Here is a 12195-nt window from a genome sequence, read left to right on the forward strand (position 1 = left end):
TGACCGTGATTCAAACTGGGATTTCTCTGGCCACAACACAGAGTACGGATGACTGTACGGTCGCGGCAAACCACTGTCGCTCACCCACAGCTGCCTGGTCACTAAGTGACAGGGGCTTGTTTGTGAGTTGCAGAGGAGGATTCCAATTACGTATAGGAGGCTTGAAAGAAAAGAGAACAACAACATAAGTGGACGTGCAAAACAACGTAGTCGGTAGGATTCGAACCTGCGCGGGGAAACCCCAATGGATTTCTAGTCCATCGCCTTAACCACTCGGCCACGACTACAGACGTCTGCGTTCTCTCTCCTGCTGAGGTGGCAACCAAGCACAGGGTCAACAGGGGTAGAGGAAGGTGCACTAGCTCTAGTGCAACTTTTCCGTACAATCTCTGGGAAGCAGGGACAGCATAGCTCTCTAATCTAACAAACTCAGCTAACTTCATGGGCACTCTTTCCACACAAGCTGATGATCTGAATTCAGAGCAACGTGCTCTCGCAGGCCACACCACAATGGACAGCCACCAAGTGATATGAAAAGAACAACGAAGTCTCTGACAAACAGACCGGCCTTCGCCTGAACAGGGACTTGAACCCTGGACCCTCAGATTAAAAGTCTGATGCTCTACCTACTGAGCTATCCAGGCTCTTGTCTGTTGAAGCACCTGTTTGCGGAGTTGGACCTCTGCAAGCCCCTTGCCGGCTAACAACACTTTCTCATCACAGCACAGACCTGCGTCCTCTTAAAAAAAAACAGATGCAGGCGTCCTCCAGGAAACGGCGTTTCAGAGCTGTGCCATGCCACTGCTGAGCTGGACCGTGACAGACCTTGAAGTCATTAGGTGTTACCAAAGCCATGGTCCAAAAGCATGGCCAAAAGCACATTTCGCCTGGGCCTTTTGGAACTGTGCTAGCATCAGTCTTGAAAAGAGCTGTGCATAAAGCAACTCTCCAGAAGCAGATGGAGTGGGGAAAATGTGCCACAAAGGGACAGCCAAAAAGGACTGGGCGACTTGGAAAAAAAACTATCAAATCCCAATCTTGATGAGCCGTACAAGATGTTGCTGTCGATTTATTGAACGTTTCTCTAGGCAACATCAGAGAGTAGGGACTACAAAAAAAGCTAAATTGCGACTAGTCGCTGGACTTGAATTATTCAATATGGGATTAAACACGCAGGCCCGCAACCAAACCTCGCAAAAGCCAAAGTTCCTCTCACAGAGAGAAAAAGCAAAAGCAGCTGCCTGTTCCGTAGTCGGCAGGGTTCAAACCTGCGCGGAGAGACCCCAATGGATTTCAAGTCCATTGCCTTAACCTCTCGGCCACGACTACGCATGGAGGCAGCTCTTTGACTTTTTCTGCTGAATGTGGGCAACATTGAACGCAGCATAGTTGGGGCATAAATGGCCTGAGGTTGTAAAAAGCAGCACAAGCATTGCTCACAGTCAACAGGAACACGCTGCCGTGACCCGGATTCGAACCGGGGTTGCTGCAGCCATAACACAGAGTACTGACCACTATACGATCACGGCACACCGCTCGCTCACCGATAAGCTCTGCAGCTGCCTGGACACTAAGGGACACTGGTTTGTGACCGTGATTCAAACTGGGATTTCTCTGGCCACAACACAGAGTACGGATGACTGTACGGTCTCGGCAAACCACTGTCGCTCACCCACAGCTGCCTGGTCACTAAGTGACAGGGGCTTGTTTGTGAGTTGCAGAGGAGGATTCCAATTACGTATAGGAGGCTTGAAAGAAAAGAGAACAACAACATAAGTGGACGTGCAAAACAATGTAGTCGGCAGGATTCGAACATGCGCAGGGAAACCCCAATGGATTCCTAGTCCATCACCTTAACCACTCGGCCACGACTACAGTCGTCTGCTTTCTCTCTCATGCTGAGGTGGCAACCAAGCACAGGGTCAACAGGGGTAGAGGAAGGTGCACTAGCTCTAGTGCAACTTTTCCGTACAATCTCTGGGAAGCAGGGACAGCATAGCTCTCTAATCTAACACACTCAGCTAACTTCATGGGCACTCTTTCCACACAAGCTGATGATCTGAATTCAGAGCAACGTGCACTCGCAGGCCACACCACAATGGACAGCCACCAAGTGATATGAAAAGAACACCGAGGTCTCTGACAAACAGACAGGCCTTCGCCCGAACAGGAACTTGAACCCTGGACCCTCAGATTAAAAGTCTGATTCTCTACCAACTGAGCTATCAGGGCTCCTGTCTGCGGAAGCACCTGTTTGCGGAGTTGGCCCTCTGCAAGCCCCTTGCCGGCTGACAACACTTTTTCATCACAGCACAAACCTGCGTCCTCTTAAAAAAAAACAGATGCAGTCGTCCTCCAGGAAACGGCGTTTCAGAGCTGTGCCATGCCACTGCTGAGCTGGACCGTGACAGACCTTGAAGTCATTAGGTGTTACCAAAGCCATGGTCCAAAAGCGTGGCCAAAAGCACATTTCGCCTGGGCCTTTTGGAACTGTGCTAGCATCAGTCTTGAAAAGAGCTGTGCATAAAGCAACTCTCCAGAAGCAGATGGTGTGGGGGAAATGTGCCACAGAGGGACAGCCAAAAAGGACTGGGCAACTTGGAAAAAAACTATCAAATCCCAATCTTGATGAGCCGTACAAGATGTTGCTGTCGATTTATTGAACGTTTCTCTAGGCAACATCAGAGTGTAGGGACTACAAAAAAAGCTAAATTGCGACTAGTCGCTGGACTTGAATTATTCAATATGGGATTAAACACACAGGCCCGCAACCAAACGTCGCAAAAGCCACAGTTCCTCTCACAGAGAGAAAAAGCAAAAGCAGCTGGCTGTTCCGTAGTCGGCAGGGTTCAAACCTGCGTGGGGAGACCCCAATGGATTTCAAGTCCATCGCCTTAACCTCTCGGCCACGACTACGCATGGAGGCAACTCGTTGACTGTTTCTGCTGAATGTGGGCAACATTGAACGCAGCATAGTTGGGGCATAAATGGCCTGAGGTTGTAAAAAGCAGCACAAGCATTGCTCACAGTTAACAGGAACACGCTGCCGTGACCCGGATTCGAACCGGGGTTGCTGCGGCCACAACACAGAGTACTGACCACTATACAATCACGGCACACCGCTCGCTCACCGATAAGCTCTGCAGCTGCCTGGACACTAAGGGACACTGGTTTGTGACCGTGATTCAAACTGGGATTTCTCTGGCCACAACACAGAGTACGGATGACTGTACGGTCGCGGCAAACCACTGTCGCTCACCCACAGCTGCCTGGTCACTAAGCGACAGGGGCTTGTTTGTGAGTTGCAGAGGAGGATTCCAATTACGTATAGGAGGCTTGAAAGAAAAGAGAACAACAACATAAGTGGTCGTGCAAAACAACGTAGTCGGCAGGATTCGAACCTGCGCGGGGAAACCCCAATGGATTTCTAGTCCATCGCCTTAACCACTCGGCCACGACTACAGACGTCTGCTTTCTCTCTCCTGCTGAGGTGGCAACCAAGCACAGGGTCAACAGGGGTAGAGGAAGGTGCACTAGCTCTTGTGCAACTTTTCCGTACAATCTCTGGGAAGCAGGGACAGCATAGCTCTCTAATCTAACACACTCAGCTAACTTCATGGGCACTCTTTCCACACAAGCTGATGATCTGAATTCAGAGCAAAAGCCACAGTTCCTCTCACAGAGAGAAAAAGCAAAAGCAGCTGGCTGTTCCGTAGTCGGCAGGGTCCAAACCTCCGCGGGGAGACCCCAATGGATTTCAAGTCCATCGCCTTAAACTCTCGACCACGACTACGACTTAATTGTAGCAGCTTTTGCTGTGACTTTACTTAATGAACATTTAGTAGACTTCTGATCTAAATCAGTCTAACATGTACAACTATACAGACAAAAAAAGGAGCGGCAATGATTCGGTTGTTAGATTTGTTTACGGATCTTGAACAACCCACCAGCTTTATATGTAAGCACCATTTTGTCTTTTTACACCGTCTCCTCTCTGTAGGCACCATGCAGGATTCGAAATGGCCTTTCACGTTAGGTATCTCGTTACCCTTTTAGTCATAAGAGGTAACATGCATGGCAATGCAGGAAGTTAATGACATGCAAACACATCTCAAGAAGGTTTTCACAGCTACCATGTTTCATCCACCAAACATTGCTCCCAAATTGAAGTGAGACCTTCAAAGACAACCCAGATGAGATTTGAACCAACAATCCCAAGCCCCGGAGGTTGATGCCTTATCCCTTGGCCACTGGGCCATTTCGGCAATCATTTGTCATGGATTTTTTGTATGCCTTCAACAAGAACCGGGTAACACTTTATTTTGATGGTCCCCCTTTAGATAGTCTGCTGACCGTAAGTTACATTTCAAGTTCTTATCTGTTTACTTTCATCTGGATAGTATCTGTAGATTGTCTTTAAATGTTCTTAGGCAATCAATACAATGTCTACAGCATGTAAACATTTATTAAACTTTCGGTAAGATAAGTGTTACCAATTTAGGTTCTAGATGTTCAACAGTGTATCAGTAGATATGCAACAAATCTTCAACAGATGTTCAGCAATGTATTAGTAGATATGCAACAAATCCTCAACAAGTTTTCAGAACATTGACCACCAAGATGTTTGTTGTTATTGTCTGCATGTAGTTGTTATCCAGTTTATGAATAGACTTTGAGTAAACATTCAGATGCCTATAAGTAGCAACGCAAGATATTTTAACATGAACTTTAATCAAATATAAAATTAGGGTTAGGTACAATCTAAGAGTGTTCAATTGACTATTTGTTGCATTTAACCTAACTTTCAGTAGACAGTTATTTTACTTTAAAGGGAACATAGTTTACCTATTTTTTATGATTTAATATTAATATTATGGTTCTTCTGAGTGTGCCAGTTTAGGTTCAGTTTAAAACACAATTCAGATTTTTTTATTATAATGTGTTAAAAAGTGTCATGTTGGGGGCGTGTCCACAGTTCGCTGATTTATGGATGTGTTGCTTTACATGTAAATTAGTTACGGCTTCCCGCCAGCGTAACAAGGGGCGGGGCCATGAGCTCACCCGCTCTGCATTTGCAACAGAGTCTGACAGGCAGACAGAGAAGGAGCAGGAGTGAGAGGTTCAGCAATCAGTCGTACATGTACGACTCGGACACAGACCAAGCAGAGAGTACAAAATCATATGTGTCTTTGTACAGTTTTACAGCCAACTGTGTGCTAGTTTCAAGTGCCGAGCTTGTACACAGAAACCAATAACCACGCACATTGAATGAACTTTTACTGAGGCACCGGATGCGCCGCTCGAAGCCGCGACACGGCACACCAGACACTCTCTGTGGCAGGGCAGAAACATGAAGTGTTCCGAATCATCGCGCCACGCATTTTTTAATTCTAAACATAGGTTTCTATTAGGGTACACACAACGGCAATTCAAGTCTGCAGTGGTCCGAGGCGCCCAGCCGTCGACTTGAGTGAACCCTGATAGAAACCGATGTTTAGAATTCTAAAACGCATGCTAGTTAAGATCACAGGGAGCTTCTGGGATCAATATTGGTGGGCGGGGGGACCGCACTCCTACGTAAAGTTGCGGTCGGTTTGAAAACCGCTCCAATTGCTCCATCGTTTTTATGTTGTTAAATTGAAAAAAAAGCACTGGGTGTGCTTATATCACCCCAATATGATGGTCTATACACCATACATGCACATATGTCTGTCCAAACAGCTTGAAAAGTAGATTTTTTACCATAGGTGCCTTTTAAGGTACATTTATCAGCTCATCTGTTGTCACACTGGGCCCATCAAAATGAAGTGAAAACCTAAGAAATGCTGTTGAATGACTGTAAGGAGACAACATCACAGACAGCATGGCTACTAATCTGTAAATGTTCAGCAGATAGTCAACAGACAGGTAGTAGTGACACTGATGCAAGTATTTGAAGACAAAAACACAACAGCGCCACACGTACAAGAACATACAAATAAATACCAGAGTCATTAGTTCGTCCAACTGCTTTTAATTTATTGCTGTCAAAACAAAAATAAAATAAAAAAATTAACAGCCCAGGTAATTAAGCTGAAGAAAACATTCGGTTCAGGACAATTAAGAACAATTGTTGTTACATCCACAGCGGAATGAACAGCCAACTTATCCAGCATATGTTTTTATGCAACGGATGCCCTTACAGCTGCAACCCATCACTGGGAAACATCCATACACAATCATTCACACACATGAACTAAGGACAATTTAGCCAACCCAATTCACCTCTACCACATGTTTTTGGACTTGTGGGGGGAGGCGGAGCACCCAGAGGAAACCAACGCGAACACCGGGAGAACATGCAAACTCCACACAGAAACACCAACTGACCCAGCCGAGGCTCGAACCAGTGACCTTCTTCCTGTGAGGCGAACGTGCTACCCACTGAGAATGTTTTTTTTCATTGTCTTTAACATAGTAGGCTGAAAAATAACTAATTTTAGAAATACAATTTAGATGACGAGGTGACATGGTGGCGCAGTGGGTAACACGTTTGCCTCACAGCAAAAGGTTGATGGTTTGAGCCTCGGCTGGGTCAGGTGGCATTTCTGTGGCATACCATGTGGGCTTCCTTCGAGTGCTCCAGTTTCCCCCACAAGTCCAAAGACATGTGGTACACTGTAAAAAGTGCTACACTTACAAAGTTGGTTTTATATACTTTAAATAATTGCAATCTAGTTAATTATATTTGTTTTATACCAAAAAATATCAATTTGCTTCTTCTTTACTTAAAATATATCAGTTTTTATATAACAGTATATTTTGAATAAAACTAATGCAATTGATTTGAGTAGATTTTTGTATGTGGTTATTGTGTAGAATAAATGTTATAAAAGTGAGTTGACACAGACAATTTATTAGAGCAGCTGTCGATGTGTGCAGGTCTGTTCATCAAACGTGATTTTAATAATTCTGCGTGACCCCATTTTCACTGCCCGCCACTTTGCAGCCAGACAGCATCTTCAATGGTCGACATAAACTGCTCACAGCAGCGGATCTGATTAACACGGCAAGTTGCAAATGTAGCCGAATGATAATGGCAAAGTCATGCTAAACTGCCGACTTCACTAGGCAGGTGAGGTTTTAGCTTGTAAATTGTACTGTAACGTCAGGTAACAGACTGCTCTCACATGGAAAGCTAAGTTGGCTAACGCTAACCAACGCTAGTTCATGCTAACGATTAAAAGTGATAGTCCTGAGAAAAAAAAGTTAAAGTTGTTTTAAAACACTTAGTAGGTATAACTAACGTTACAGAACGGATTAACAAGGTCTCTGGTGAGCGGTCGGGGTGTGGGTGCAGTTTGCTAGCGCTAACCTGGCTAGCTCACCTAAATAGTTATCAGCACATTTAGGATGCATATTAAATGCAGAAACGTATGGAACAGTAGTTTGTGTTTAGCGTAACATTAAGTAGCTTAAGGTTTGGGTTTTAGAGATTTAGTCCAGAAGTTTTTTGTTAATACTGCAAAGTGAATAAATTACAGATTTATAATTTATTTTAACTTAAATTACATTTATGTTTACAGAACCATTTAAAATGTACGCACCTCATTCTAAAATGCATTTTCTTGGTCTTTAGATACCAAAGTGATTTTGATTATTTTGTTAAGAAAAACATTAGATACGATTACAGCTATAATTATTTGCAGGTAAGTAAAACATGGGTAAAATTGCAAACAATAGTGGGCTCCATAGAATTACATTTGATATCTGAAGATTTTTTGTATGTATGCAATGAACAAACAGTAAAAATATCCTAATGCAGTTTCTTATTATCTGTCAGTCTTTTACTAAAGCTAACTGAAAACACTGATTCACTGAACTGTCAGTTGCCAGTAACATTAAATTTGGAGAAAATTAAATTAAATGTAGCTTCAGCAAAAATGTAATGTAAACTTTAATGTAATATGTAAAATGGCAATGCATTTAATTTTGTATTATGACTTATGCAAAGTTTGGTGCAAAATGAAGATGACAGTTAAATTATAGATTTTATATTCACCATTTTCAAACTGTTTAATATGAAAGCTACATACACATTTTTATGCTTTATAAGTTGCAAAAATAAACTGAAAATGTAATACCTAAATTTAAATAATTCCTTGATTGACGGGCAACCAAAATGCCATACACTGTTACACTGAATAAAATCAGTTTTCTTTAGAATTTGATTCTTAAAAACACCTGGGATAAGTACACAATAACCTATATAACTTTTTTTTTTTGTTTTAACTACGGGTAATTTTTAACTGATAAACTAAGGTCTTTCATCCATGTATCATTCTCACTGCACTTTTGTAACTTCACTTGTAGTTTATCTAAGATATTTGCTATTTAGCATTCAGCTATTTAATATTATTTAGTATCAACCACCTGAACTCCTGTTTCTTTTTTCTCTCCACCAATAGAGTTGTGTGGAATCAGAGGTGCATGCGGCTGCCCACAGGAAAAATTTGCCATCAGCCCAACACAGTTTGGATAATCATAGGACTGTCAGAGGTTTACCAAACTTGTCAAATGCATGATGGCTCCTGTTTGGACTTACCGATGTCCTCGACTTCCATCAAAACTGTATACATTATTTGAGATATATCAGAGACTCTTTGTGGGACTGGACCCTATGCATCCTAAATCTTCATCAAAGTATGCAGATCTCCTCACTGAGTTGTCTTAGATGATTTCTCAATAGGATCTGGCATTATTATTGTTTTTATTTGTGTATGTGCAGCCACATTAATGGCCTGTTTTGTAGTCACTATTAAAAGGGACACTGGTTGACATTGAATAAATGTTATGGTCTTTAATCCATCATCCCATTCTTATTTAATTGTTATTGACCTTAAAGTCTGTTTATCTGTTTTCACTTAATCACTGTATATTGTGCTTAGAATATAGAAATGAAGATTTATTTTCTGAGGTTACAGCCAGAAGTCAATTGATTTAATTTAAATGACATATGCATGCTTAATTTTATTTAGATAATAAAGTTCTTAATACCTAATTAAAATAAGTACAGGCAACATATAGCAATGTATAAATCAGTTAGGTTTAACAAAAAAGGTAAGTTTATCTGACTTGAGTAATTTTAGAAATATTAGTTGGCTCAACTTAATTTTGTTGCATTTGTTTTAAGCAATGTTTTAGTGTTTAATATACTTAAAAAAGGCTGGAAGTCGATTCAATCTAAAACGTCCGATGCAGCCACTTGCCTCACTTTTTATAAGTTAGATCTAGGTCATACTTTTTACAGTGTATTCTATGATGTCTTTTATGCTCATTGTTATATCTGCTATGTCTCTTCCTTTTATCGCGTAGGCCTGTGTTGTTTGAATTATTTCTGGCATCACTTCTTTTAATCGATTTGCTAAAATTTTAGTTAAAATCTTCAGATCTGTGTTTAACATTGTGATTGGTCTGTAATTTTTTAACAATGTCTTTTCTCCTTTTTTGTGTATTAATTTCATTAATCCCATTCCCATTCTTTCATTTAATTCTTCTTTTTGCAGTATTTCTTTAAAAATTTCAGTTAAAATTGGTATTAAAATTTCTTTAAAACATACGTAAAATTCACTATTTAACCCGTCTATTCCTGGACTTTTCCTTTTGTTCAAGCTTTCTATTGCTTTTCTTATTTCTTCTTCTTTATTTCTTGGTCACATTCTCTTTTATCCTCTTCATTTATTTTTGTTTTTATCTGTTTTAATAATTTTTCCATTTGTAATTCATCAACTCCCTGTGTTTTAAATAACTCCTCATAGTATGTTTTTATTTCTTTTAAAATGTCTTCATTTCCTTCTATGCTTTCTCCTTTTGCTCCTTGTATTATCTTTATTGTTTCTGCTTTTCCTTTTTGTCTTTCTAAATCAAAGAAGAATTTAGTGCACTTTTCTCCCTCTACTACATATTTGGCTTTGCTTCTTAGTCTAGCTCCTTCATATTTCTTTTCCTCAATTTCTTTCAGTTTTTCCTCCATTTCTTTTATTTTTTGTATGTCTTTTTCATTTTTTTCTAGTTCTTTTTCTAAGATTTCTTTTATTGTTTTTTCTTGGTGTCTTTTATTCTTTTGTATTATTCTACAAAATTGTATTGTAGTTTTTTTAATCAGATATTTGACATTTTCCCACCATAGTCTTTTGTCTTCATTATATATTTGGTTTCCTTTTTCCTTTTCTATTATTCCTTTTATTTTTTTAACATAGTCTTCATTTTTTAAAATGTCACTATTTAATGTCCACACCCCTGGGCCTCTTTGTATTTCTTCTGTATTAAAATTAAAAAATAAAAATTTATGATCACTTAAAACAGTTTCATCATACTTTATTTTTTCTATATAAATTTCTATATTTCTTGTGCATAACACATAGTCTATTCTCGATTGAGTTACAAAATTCCCTACTATTTGTCTTCTAGAAAACTCCTTTTTCTTCCCGTTTCTCTCTCTCCAAATGTCTATCATTCCTTTTTCCTCCATTAGTGATTTTAGTTCTTTTCTTCCTGTGTCTGATTTAAAAACCATACCTTCTGTTATGTCCTGTCTGCTAAAAACAGTGTTAAAATCCCCACATACTATTATTTGTTTATAGTCGTTTAAAAACCTTCTCAATATGTTAAAAAAGCTTTTCTTTTCACTCTCTTCATTGGGTGCATGCACGTTAACTAAAATGATATCTTTCCCTTCATATTTTATTTCTAAAATCATACATTTTCCTTGTTTGTCTTTATATATTACTTTACTCATTTGTAGTGCATTCTTTCTTATTAAAATAGCTACTCCTCTCCCAGCTTTCCCATCTCCATTACTATAATAAAAGTCCCCATCCCACTCTTTTTTATATACGTCCATCACCTCATTTTTCCAATTTGTTTCTTGTAAAATAATTATTTCTTCTCTTTTACACTTTTCTTTTACATTTTGGAATTTTCTGATGTCTAAAAGCCCTCTTGCATTAAAAGACACAATTCCTAAAACCATAAATAAGATAAAAACATTCATAAAAACCATCATCTCAGTCCATCTCTTCCAAGCCCTTTAGCAACTCATACTTATTTTCGCATTCAATTTCTTCATCTTTTAGCAGTTTTTTCCTTGCAGTCTCTAAATTAGGTTTTATCTTTATCGATCTTCTTCTTTTTGATGATTTCACCATGTGTCTCTTTGTTTCCCTCCTTTTGTAAATGTTCCTCTAACTCGTCTTGCTCCTCATTACTTTGGTCTTTTGTCTCCACTGTGTCCAATGCCTTTTGAAAACTGTCTGTCATGTCCATTTGTGTCCAAATTATGTCTTCCTGTTGTCCTTGTTGTAAGTCTTCATTATTCGAATTGCTCATTTCTGCTGCTTCCAAAACATTCCTTAAACTGTCAGTCATATCCATTTGAGTCCATGTTGTCCCTTCCTGTTCAGTGACACTGTCCTTTCCATTAGCCTCATTCTCTTGTAGTTTTTCACTTTTAGATTCTGTTCTTCTGTCTTGTGTTGTTGTTTTGTCCTCTGACTGTATATTGTCTCCTTCATACATCTGTCTGTCTACCCGCTGCTCTACCTCCTCCTCCTCTTCCCCCATCCAACATTCACATTTATTTAAAACCTTATTACAATCCGGGCACTTCACCGCATCGCAATCCCTTGCGAAATGCCCCCTTTCCTCGCACTTAAAACACTTAAAATCTGGACAGTCTTTCACCACATGATCTGGGCTCATGCACAGCCTGCAAGTTTTCACCTGATGGCTGTGCATCACCCTAAAGTATTGTGGTCCTTCTGCTGTCTCTATTCTTGTGCTGTACGGGAGGGACGCCACTTCTTTGGGGAATCTGGTTTTAACAAACCTCGTCCCATCTTCAATATCTGTGCCCGGATAAAACCTTCTTTTAATTTTTGAAATGGGACAAACTCCCCATTGATCCAATTTCTCTAAAATATCTACGTCAGCAACATAGACAGGCAGATGCATGAAGGAGACAACATAATCTCGATTTTGTAGCCTCTTTACTGTACAGTTTATCCCTTTAATAGTCAATCCGTCTGTTAACACATCAGCATCTTCCTCTCTTTCAAGTGTTACTTCATACTCCTTGTTTTGTTTTGGTCTTACAGCCAAAATCTTTCCATCCCCAATCCTCTCCGTCACTGCTTTAATTAAATCCATTGCTCTCAC

The 12195-nt window shown here is 40.1% G+C and overlaps 8 non-coding genes across 8 annotated transcripts; all 8 read right to left on the reverse strand.

Moving 5' to 3' along the window:
* Window positions 1-205: 205 nt before the first annotated feature.
* trnas-aga (transfer RNA serine (anticodon AGA)) lies at window positions 206-287 on the reverse strand. The gene has a single exon. It is a non-coding gene; the product is annotated as a tRNA-Ser (tRNA).
* A 284-nt stretch (window positions 288-571) lies between these two features.
* trnak-uuu (transfer RNA lysine (anticodon UUU)) lies at window positions 572-644 on the reverse strand. Its single transcript has one exon. It is a non-coding gene; the product is annotated as a tRNA-Lys (tRNA).
* A 603-nt stretch (window positions 645-1247) lies between these two features.
* On the reverse strand, window positions 1248-1329 carry trnas-uga (transfer RNA serine (anticodon UGA)). Its single transcript has one exon. It is a non-coding gene; the product is annotated as a tRNA-Ser (tRNA).
* Window positions 1330-1457: 128 nt separating this feature from the next.
* Window positions 1458-1529, reverse strand: trnah-aug (transfer RNA histidin (anticodon AUG)). The gene has a single exon. It is a non-coding gene; the product is annotated as a tRNA-His (tRNA).
* A 264-nt stretch (window positions 1530-1793) lies between these two features.
* Window positions 1794-1875, reverse strand: trnap-agg (transfer RNA proline (anticodon AGG)). The gene has a single exon. It is a non-coding gene; the product is annotated as a tRNA-Pro (tRNA).
* Window positions 1876-2834: 959 nt separating this feature from the next.
* On the reverse strand, window positions 2835-2916 carry trnas-uga (transfer RNA serine (anticodon UGA)). Its single transcript has one exon. It is a non-coding gene; the product is annotated as a tRNA-Ser (tRNA).
* Window positions 2917-3044: 128 nt separating this feature from the next.
* On the reverse strand, window positions 3045-3116 carry trnah-gug (transfer RNA histidin (anticodon GUG)). Its single transcript has one exon. It is a non-coding gene; the product is annotated as a tRNA-His (tRNA).
* Window positions 3117-3380: 264 nt separating this feature from the next.
* Window positions 3381-3462, reverse strand: trnas-aga (transfer RNA serine (anticodon AGA)). Its single transcript has one exon. It is a non-coding gene; the product is annotated as a tRNA-Ser (tRNA).
* Between the last annotated feature and the right edge of the window lie 8733 nt (window positions 3463-12195).

The sequence above is a fragment of the Danio aesculapii genome, chromosome 4 (genome assembly GCF_903798145.1).
Source record: "Danio aesculapii chromosome 4, fDanAes4.1, whole genome shotgun sequence".
Classification (NCBI taxonomy): Eukaryota; Metazoa; Chordata; class Actinopteri; order Cypriniformes; family Danionidae; genus Danio; species Danio aesculapii.